Source organism: Simochromis diagramma, unplaced genomic scaffold (assembly GCF_900408965.1).
Source record: "Simochromis diagramma unplaced genomic scaffold, fSimDia1.1 OVJJ01000576.1, whole genome shotgun sequence".
NCBI lineage: Eukaryota > Metazoa > Chordata > Actinopteri > Cichliformes > Cichlidae > Simochromis > Simochromis diagramma.
Genome location: NW_024387394.1, coordinates 295302 through 304883, shown reverse-complemented (window position 1 = coordinate 304883; position 9582 = coordinate 295302). Strand labels below are relative to the sequence as shown.

General features: G+C 39.7%; 1 long non-coding RNA gene across 1 annotated transcript; it reads left to right on the top strand.

Moving 5' to 3' along the window:
- Positions 1-3029: 3029 nt before the first annotated feature.
- Positions 3030-8819, top strand: LOC120720316. Its single transcript, XR_005692883.1, has 2 exons — positions 3030-5175; positions 5713-8819. It is a non-coding gene; the product is annotated as an uncharacterized LOC120720316 (long non-coding RNA).
- The last annotated feature ends 763 nt before the right edge of the window (positions 8820-9582 follow it).

Below are 9582 nucleotides of genomic sequence, written 5' to 3'. Positions count from 1 at the left end.
GTGTAACCATGATAATTTTTATACATATTGCAGTTTGTTGCTCATTATAGAGTTGTGCTCAAGTTAATAAGGGTTAAAAGCTACAGTCAGCGCGATGTTTGGCTGATCTATGGACTGGAGTGACTTCGAGCGCTGAAGGCCGCACGTGCTTACATAACACTGATATCATGCTTTTCTTTGTGATCTTTTATTCAGTTATATCTTTTGCTAAGTTTTAAGTAGTGGCAGTTGATTAAACAACATTCATTTAATTTTACATACCTGATTCAGAGCATTATACAGATAAACTTAACAATCTGCAAAACCTTGTAGCTGCAATGTTGTGTCTCCATAAGGGACAGTTGGCTCCAGGAGATAAGTGGGAGTCAGTGCCTGTCCTCGAGAAGGAGAGCATGTTCCTTTGCTGTGTCGACATGTTCATATTCAAGTGAAGTTCATATTAATACAGGTTTTGTTTCATGGCAATTCTGCGGACGCAGGCTCTGGGCGGAGCCAGGAGTTGAACAGATCTAACATGACAATTAAATTGACTTCATTCCCTGGCACAGGATGACAGAACTGGAGCAACAACACTGGATAGGAGAAGGTCTCATACTTTCTAAGATATGAGGTCACTAACCTTTTCTTTTAATTTTCTAGCTCCGTTGATTTGACACATGGGAATGTGTCAAAAAAAGGGGGGGGGGGGGGGAACGGGGGGGCAAATGTTAGAATTAAAAATGGCTAATTTGTTTTTGATGTCTTTTGTTAAAATGAGTGGTTTTAATAATTTTCAGACACACCTTGCAAATGTGCTTATAATGAGTTGGCACTCGGTCTTTTGAAGGTCATAAGCTTCGTTCGGCGTGATGGTCCGGACTGATAAAGTGTAGGAAATGCCTTGAGTGCAGAGGGCTAAATGCAAACACGCTTACACACACATAGGATATGATTAGAATAAGTCCCTGGGACATTCTGAATATTCTAAACCAATTCTGAATCGCCAGAAGATCAGTAGATAACAACATTAGATTATTAGAGCTAGGCAGAGAGGTGTTTTGGTTTTCTGTCTCTTACAGAGAAAGGAACAGACACCAGACGAGGTCACAGATATACGAGGATCCCTCGCAGCAGAGACAGACACAGTGACTGGGTTCAAGTGTCATGGCATTTGGGCTCCGATTAGTCACCTCAAAGGATGGATCCCATAAACACAGCAATAACCATGAAGGGGTTGGCGGAAATCCAGGAACACCAGACCAACAAGGTTCGAGAGGCTCTTGGTCAAAGGGGGGACGCGTTCCTGTTGCTTTTTCTGGAGGATACACAGATCGTTGTTTGAAATCGGGGCAGAATAATCCCCTGATCTGTGCAATGACTGAAGGGTTGTCTAACCCCTGAGGTTGAAGAAAGAAGAGCAGAGGATCACCCAACTGGAAGACACTGGTGGCTGCAGCAATAAAATAAAGGCTAAAAGCTCCTTGGACAGAGGTTCTAGTCTGAGTACGTTTGAAGGGTATAAGGTAGCACCAAAATAAAGCTGTGGGAGAATTGGGGAGTGTCATCTGTACCTGCTACTGTTGTAATAATAGTTTTTCTTGCATCTGAACTGCACAAACACAGAGGTCATCTCACATATGGTTCACCCAACAGGGGGACAAAGGACCTCAGGAGTGAGAAGAAATGAACCCGGCCACACTGAATTGCAGGGTGTAGGTGAGCTCTTTATTCTAAAGAGCTCATCAGGGGGACTGTGGGATTATAATATTATTTTATGCCATGTTAGACCCCTAATTAAAGATTGTGAATTATTATGTAGTTTTTGTTTGCATTATTCTCCTGAATTAGAAGAAGGTGATAACTATTGCATTTGTTAAACTGATTTGCATTGCATTAGACTGCTGATTTATTGTGAATGAATGATATTGTTTTATGATGCATTATACTGCTGAGTTATAAGAAATACTGTTTGCAGAAAGTCATGGCCTTATTTGTCTGATTAGAAGAGAACAGAACATACTGGAGTTTTCTGCCCCATCTCGGCAGGAGCAGATAAACAGGGAGCCAAGGTCGTAGCGTAGGCGCCGTGTGAGAGAAAGCATGTGAATGTTTAGGCTTTTATGATTAGGTGGGGGCCACTAGAGGCTATAAGAGTTTGATCAATGCTCCACCATTTTGAGATCTGATGCTGTCTGCGTACGGTGTCCATCTCCCACGCGTGTGATCATTAAAATCATCGTTTGACTTGACCCGGCCGGACCAGTGTTGTTATTGTGGTTTTTCCTCTTGTATCCATCCCCAATATTTGAATTCGTAACAGCGTCCAGAGTTCAGCTGAGACAGTGTCCTTCGCCCTGCCAGGCTAAGTAAAGAGTCTTCCAGCCGACCCAGGTGGCCTTGCTTCAGTCTCTGCTTCTGTTCTGACCCCAATCTGCAGCAACCACCTCTTCCCTGGTGGACTCCTCCTTCTGTGGCTTCTTTGAAGCCTCACAGTAAGGCTCTAATATCACAAATATATACTTTAATTATGGCATCGGGCAATTACTCAACCAAAAAAATTGCTTCAAGTTGGGAACAGGGACTGGGTCTTAAGCTTGGGGAAGGTTACTGGGACAAAGTAATTGACAAAATTCATACCTCAGCCTCATGTGCAAGACTCTCTCTTATTCAGTTTAAGACTGTATACAGATTATACTTCTCAAGATCTAGACTATCTAAAATATACCCCGGCATTCCTAACCTGTGATTTAACTCATATGTTTTTTGCCTGCCCGACACTTCAGTTATACTGGACTATTGTTTTTGAAGTGCTTTCTCATGTTTTGAGCGTTACACTCAAACCATGCCCATTAGTTGCCATTTTTGGTGTTTCTGAAGATGCCAGCCTAAACCTTAGTTGTAAGCAGCTGGATGTTATCGCTTTCACTTCACTGCTGGCACACCGTAGAATTTTGCTGTCTTGGAAAGCTCCTCACCCTCCAGCCCGATCATGTTGGCTGGAAGATGTCATGTTCTTTTTTAAAATGGAGAAAATAAAATTCAGACTGTGGAGCAGGGAAATTATTTTACTGCTATTGTTAAGTAATTGTCATCATTACCATTGCATTAATAATATAATCTGGAGTTTATATTGCGTTTAGAGGTTGAACAGTGTGTGTGTCTTTCAGAAAGACTAAGTGGCAGGAAACAGGCTTGGAGAGAGTTTGCAGAAGTGAAAGTTATTTTGAGCAGCAGGCTAAGACGAGGCTTTAACAATGTAACAGATAGCTTTAAGAAGGCCTTAAGATGTTATGCATACAGTTATTATGTTAACCTTGTATTTCAGGTGCAGTTATAACTATTTTATACATATTGCATATCTGTGCTTATTAAAGAGTTGGAGCTCGGTCAATTAATTGGGGGTTGGAAGCTTTGTTCGGCGCGATGTCCGGACAATCTATTGTGCAAGTGACTTGGAGCTATAGAAGGTTAAAACTGCAATACATGCTTACAAAACACTTATATCAGGTCATTTTATATTAAGCTTTTAGTAGAGGTTCTTGATTAAAACATTTATTTAACAGATGATATATCCATAGTTTCAGTTCGATTATTACATATACGAGAGTGGTTTCTGTCTCTCTGTCTGGTTAGAGGTCAGGAGCTAGTCGCGAGGTGAAACAGGGTGCGATTGTGGTTAGCACACAGACACAGACACACATACACTCAGTTAGAGAGAATCATTTATAGGGGAAAGTTTAATTATGTTTTGCTGAGGTTGCAAAAAGCAGTTTGTCGCAGAACTGCTGCTGAGGTGTCAAGATGACAAGCGAGCATCCGGCAGTGACAGGATGCACCTGCTATGAAGATGGAAGACGATGCTCTTTTAAAAACTGTGTTAAAAGTTATTGTGGTGTTGATTTGACGTATGTCTATATCCTGTCTGTGACGTTAAAGGGGCGTCAGTAAATTTAAGCCCTGACGGTATAAAATATCTGTTCATGCTTTGATTAAGTCGAAGATCAATTGCTGTCTGCGTACAGAGTTGTCTTCCCACGCGTGTATTCATTAAAATCATCGTTTGACTTCACCCGGCCGGATCAGTGTGGTTATTCTTCGATCACCTCTTGTACCCTTCCTCAATATTGAACCCTTAACATTTTGGGGGCTCGTCCGGTTATTGAGGAGGGAGAGTTGGAGGTTTAGACGGAGAAATCCGGGGTCCAAGGTGGTCGGACGGGCAGACATGAGTGCCAGTGGTCGAAGTGAGTGGGCATAGGCCGGCTTATCCAAAGGTAAGGCACTACCTGTTGAATTATTTCCAAAGTGTGCCAAATTGGACATGATAAAATTTAAGTCTACTCACTGAAATTACTGGTGGATGTCTGTTTTGATTTTGATGAAAAATCTCATGAGTTGAAGCAGTTAGAGTTCTGCTAAGAAGAAATGAAAGCAGTTAGAGTCTGCTAAAGCAGTTAGAGTCTGCCAGGAAAAGTTTAAATACTGGGTTGAAGTCCCAAAGAAATTGAGTTAGAGTCTCAAGTAGTTTGGTAGGGAATTTGGTCATTTTGTGGGTTAAAGTCCCGGTTGGTCATTAGGTCAGACCTTTGTTGGTCATTTTGTGGGTTAGAGTCCCCATTGTCCATCAGGGTAGATCTGCCTCAGTCATACACTTGTTTTGGGTGTTGATTGTTGTTTCAAAGTGTTATAAATTATTCTAGAACGGCAGTTAGAGTCTGCTAGGAAGCGCAGTGCTCAGAGGTAACGCTTGCCAATGCCAAGGACGCTTAGGCATTGTCCTCGAAGAGGGATAGTCAGTTGGTCACTGTGGAGCTTGGGGCACTCCAGAATAACTAGGAGTTAGAGTCTCCTTACCGTTTGGAACGGTAGTCTGCGCTTTTTTGGTCAGCAGAAGTTGGACTTCGGGCGTGTAACTTTAACTTAAAACTTCGGGGTAAGCCTTGGCTGTGAAATGCCAAAAATAGAGCTTCAGGCAAAGTTTGGGTTGGTTGACGCTTTTAAATTAACTTAGGGATGTTAGAGATTAGACCAGAAACAGTTAGAGTCTGATACTGGTGAATTGATCGCAAAAAACTGAGAGTTTATCCGCTGGGCGGTTATTTTAAATTTGTCGAAATTGTTTAGGCGCTAAAGCTGACAGATCTGACAGTGGTTGTAAATATAAGACGTCTTTGTAATATAAAATAAGCGAGTTTGGTGTGAGAGGAGGCTGTGTGTGTCGAGTCAGCAATGCACTGACTGCCTGCTGCTATTTTTAGACGGTATGTGTGTGAGTGAAAATGCAAATGAGTAAGCAGTGAACTGTTTAAACCACAGTTGGTTTTACAAATACTGCTGCAAACATTGTTGAGTGTGTGTTTAAAATGCCATTTATGTTTATTAGAGGACTATAAATAAAGTTTTGAGTTGCCGTAGTGGATGTATAGTAATTGACTGAGTTTGAATGTAGATATATAAACATAGAATGCACTGTGTATATTTAAGATTAACATATTACTTTCAGTAGTAACTTCTCTCCAGCAATAGTTGCTGGTGTGTTTTATTTTTTCAATTTCTTGTGTGTGCTGTGAGAATTAATAGAGGTTTCAATTGTTTTTTACTTGCTCTTTCTGATTATGACAAGCATGTCTAAAATACTCTTAGGAAAGTGTGTTTTGAGTTATATTCCTCAACTCTGGTCACAGTTTAAGTGTGTGAATGCGGTGACTAGAAGGTTTTGAAGGATGAATAAAGGTGTGAGAGGTATTTCTTTGGTGATGTAAAGTAGGAGGTTTTAAACTTTGAAAGTGTTTTTAATTTAAGAGATGCATGAGTGATGTTATAAGAGTTTGAGTTTCTTTTTCTTTCAGTTCAAAAACGCATAAGTACATACACTTGGTACACCCATTTACTCTTTGACTTTATTAAAACAGACGGTGTATTTGAGTTTGAATTTCAGTAATTGTATGTTGATATGGTAATTTAGTTTTATGTTAGGTGAAGGAGATGTCCATCTCTGCGTCTTGCAGGATTGAAAGTGAGCACGTTGAAGGTTGTGATGTGAATGCTGTGAGTACTCGATTTGAATGATTCTGTGTGATTTGTACAAAATAATAAAGAACTAATAATAACTCATAGGCAAGTGTGTGAACAGAGGAAGTCTGAGAGAGAAGTGTGTGCGTAGGCAAACTGCAGAGTGTGCGTGAAATAAGGGTGTATTGTTTACATGAAGATTTAGTAGAACTAAAGTAGAACGTTACAAACAAACAGATAAAAAAGTAAAATGAAGAGAGAAAATAACTGACAATTACATTAATGAATAGAAAACACACATACACAAAGTGCCATATGTGAAATTATTCGAGGAAAGAATCAGAAGTGAGATAGTTTAATATAAGATGCAATGAAGGAAGCAGCTAACACTCCTTTAATTTCCAGAGCCAGTGTGTTCCCTCCCCTGCCCACTTGGGCCCCGTATCAGGCGAGTATGGAAGGCTGGATAGCCCATGACGGGTAAGATCCCACCTCGAAACCCTGGGACAACCTAAGGCAGGCACAGTCACAATTACTCGGCCCCACTCAGTCCCTGTGAGCTCAGACTCACTGGTGAGATGAAGTGAAGAAGACGGGACCTCAAGGGTAAAGCCGCTGGGCTAAGGCGGAGGTGGAAAGTGGCAAGTGGAGCCCTAACTTCTGGCTGAGGACCAGGAATGCTGTTAATAAGGTGGGAACTTAAAATTTGGGTTGGCAAATTTGGGAAAGAAAACTGACGGCTTAAGTGGAGAATTGTGGAAGAGTCTGACATACTGCGAAAGCAACATATGCAAATTTACATACACAAGCAGAAAATGCATTAACCTTACAAGGACAAGCTCGTGGAGATTAATGCATAGACACTGATTAAACCTGGCTAAGAACACAAACATACGCAATGAAGAACAGCTTGCTATTTGTATGAGTGATAGAATGGTGTGAATGTTTAATAAAATACATTTGAGTTTGTAGTTGAGGAATAACTCAAAGAAGCTATATGACAAAGGGAGTGAGTTATGAAAACAAAGAGGTGATTAAAGTAGTTTTAAAAAAGAGTGACTTAGGAGTGCTCTGGTACTGAGTGATCAACAGTAGTGATCACTGTAGAAAGAAATAAAATAATTTAATAAGTTGGTAATGTTTAAACATATGTTTCTCTTGTTACGGCAACTCATTGAGATATGACTCAGTATGCAAATTAGCTGGAGTGAGTGGTGACGAAGGAGCTTCCTGTGTGTGTGACTGAGGCTTTCAGGAGAGGAAGCATGGCAGAGAAGAGGAGTGCAGATTTGGATAGGAAATTTATAGTTTAGTGATTATATGTTGTTGTAAGGGGGTTATGTCTTATGCTGAATCTAAGTATGTTAAAATGCATAAAGGGGGTGATTGCTGTGTGCAAATTGTGTGGTTTTATTGAGACTTTCGGTGTATTGAGGAGGTGAAATTATGTGGTGGCAAGACTTGTGTGTTTAAGGTTGTTGAGGTTGTTGTGGTGATGGGGTTGATTCTGTCAGTTAAGTTCGGGTTGTTGTTGTTTTTGTTTTTAATAAAGGGAGTTTGATTAAACATGGACATGTTTGAGGGGCCCATTATTTTGTAACGGTGCACTTAAAGAAAACCTGTCAGGTGATTTTGTTTTGTGTTTTGTGAGCTAATAATCAGCTCTATTTTCTCATTTCTGTTCTAAGCAGGCCTGCAACAGAACTGAAAATTCTCGGGAAGAGCAAATATAAGGGGGCTTTCCAGATTACAACTGGCTGAGGAGAAAGCTACCTGTGGGGACTGATCAGGTCCTAAGTCCCTGTCTAAAAGGATTGTAGCGAGTCAATCCAGTCCAAAAGCATAAAGAAATATTTTCCTATGGAAAATAAAAAATGAATGAGCTCATTTTGCTGAGGGTGGAGAATCTGATCGTGCGGGAAGCTCCACTATTAGCAAATATATGGTGTGACTGCATGTGAGTGAAGGTGTGACTGGATGAAGGTGAGGATGAATAAATGTGGACAAACAATTGGCTTTTACCAGAGAAAATTTCTGTTTTGTAGACTGGGGTTAGATTGTGGGATTATAGTATATTGTTGGGAGAATGCCAAATGTTAAAGGGGAAACATTTTTTGATGTAACTCATGTTACCATTAATTGAAGAAAAGACATGACGGATAATTGTTCTGTTTTAAGTTTATTTTTATGACATAGATTGGATCGTGAGTGGGGAAAACTGAGCATTTTAAGTTTTGTATAGTATTTTGACACATGAAATGTGTCAAAATAAAGGGGGAATTTAGGGTTTAATAATTTAATTGTTTAATAGTTTAGGATCATTTTAGGACTTTTGTGGTTCTTATTATGCGTAATTATGTTTGGGGGTTTGTTGATCATTTGGGTATGGTAAAACTGGAACTGTTATTTTTATGTTAAGGTTAAAGGATTAAAGTGAACTGAATCCTGTTTAGAAGATACAATGCCGGTTTTTCAAAGCTGTGAATAAATCTTAGAGGGAAAATTAGTGAGGGTTGAAGGAGGAGAACAGGTTTGATTTCTTTTTGATTTCTAGAAGAAGTGGTTATAATGTAGGCGTACATATACAGATATTATATAGATTTATTTTTAGGATAAAGGGGAGAGTTTATAAATAGAAATGATTTTTATACATATTGCATTTTGTGCTTTTAAAGGAGTTGTGGCTCAATCCGTCTTTTGAGGGTCACGAGCCTTTGGCTAGCGCTATGATTAGCCAATCTACTGTGAGGATGATATGAGTCATTGAAGGATTGCACACGCTTACAGACACAGAGTCCAGAAACACACATGACAGTATTGATTCCAGGCAAAAGGCCTCAAATTCATTTAGCTTTTAACTGAACTTAAAGAAGGACCAAAGAGGAAGGAAAGCATATATTTTTGTTAAGTCTGATAAATTAGAATTAGAAGGTATTTTTACATTAAAAGGAGCAAAATGAAATAAAAGGCTATACCAAAAACAGGTTATAACATAGAAAATGTGAGGTTTCAAAATGAAGTTAGGGTAATACACAGGAGTTGTTTCTAGGCAGCATTTAGCTATGATGAGATGTATGCAGGAGTAATTGCTTATATGCTTAAACTTAATTGATTAAAGTGGTTGTTTTCTTTTGGATCTTTTAGTAGAATAGGCTTTATAATGATTTTCTTGTTAAATAGGTGACTTCAGATTAGAATAGAGGAACTGGCAGCAGCAACTGTTTGTGTACAGGAAGTTGATGATCAGATAAGGGAAAAATAGAGCGAGCAACCGAACGTGAAAGCAGCGCTTAAAGAGTTTTAAAGTGATGAGTAACGTTGAAGAATATATAAATACAAGTCAATAAGTTAAGAACATAATTAGGATCAGGCTTTTGATTATAGAGTCCCAAATAGGATGAGTTAGGGAGGTGCAGGAAAAGGTGTTTTGCTTCCTTTGCAGAAGATCTCGGCGAGGATCCTGGAGGTCTCGAGGCCTGATGAACCACAAGAGAGGGACCGAGAAAACCAAAGCTTACACATGGAGTGTTCTCGAAGGGGAGCTGGTGTTTATTACCGGACCAATTAGATGACATGAGGTTGTCTGACTTG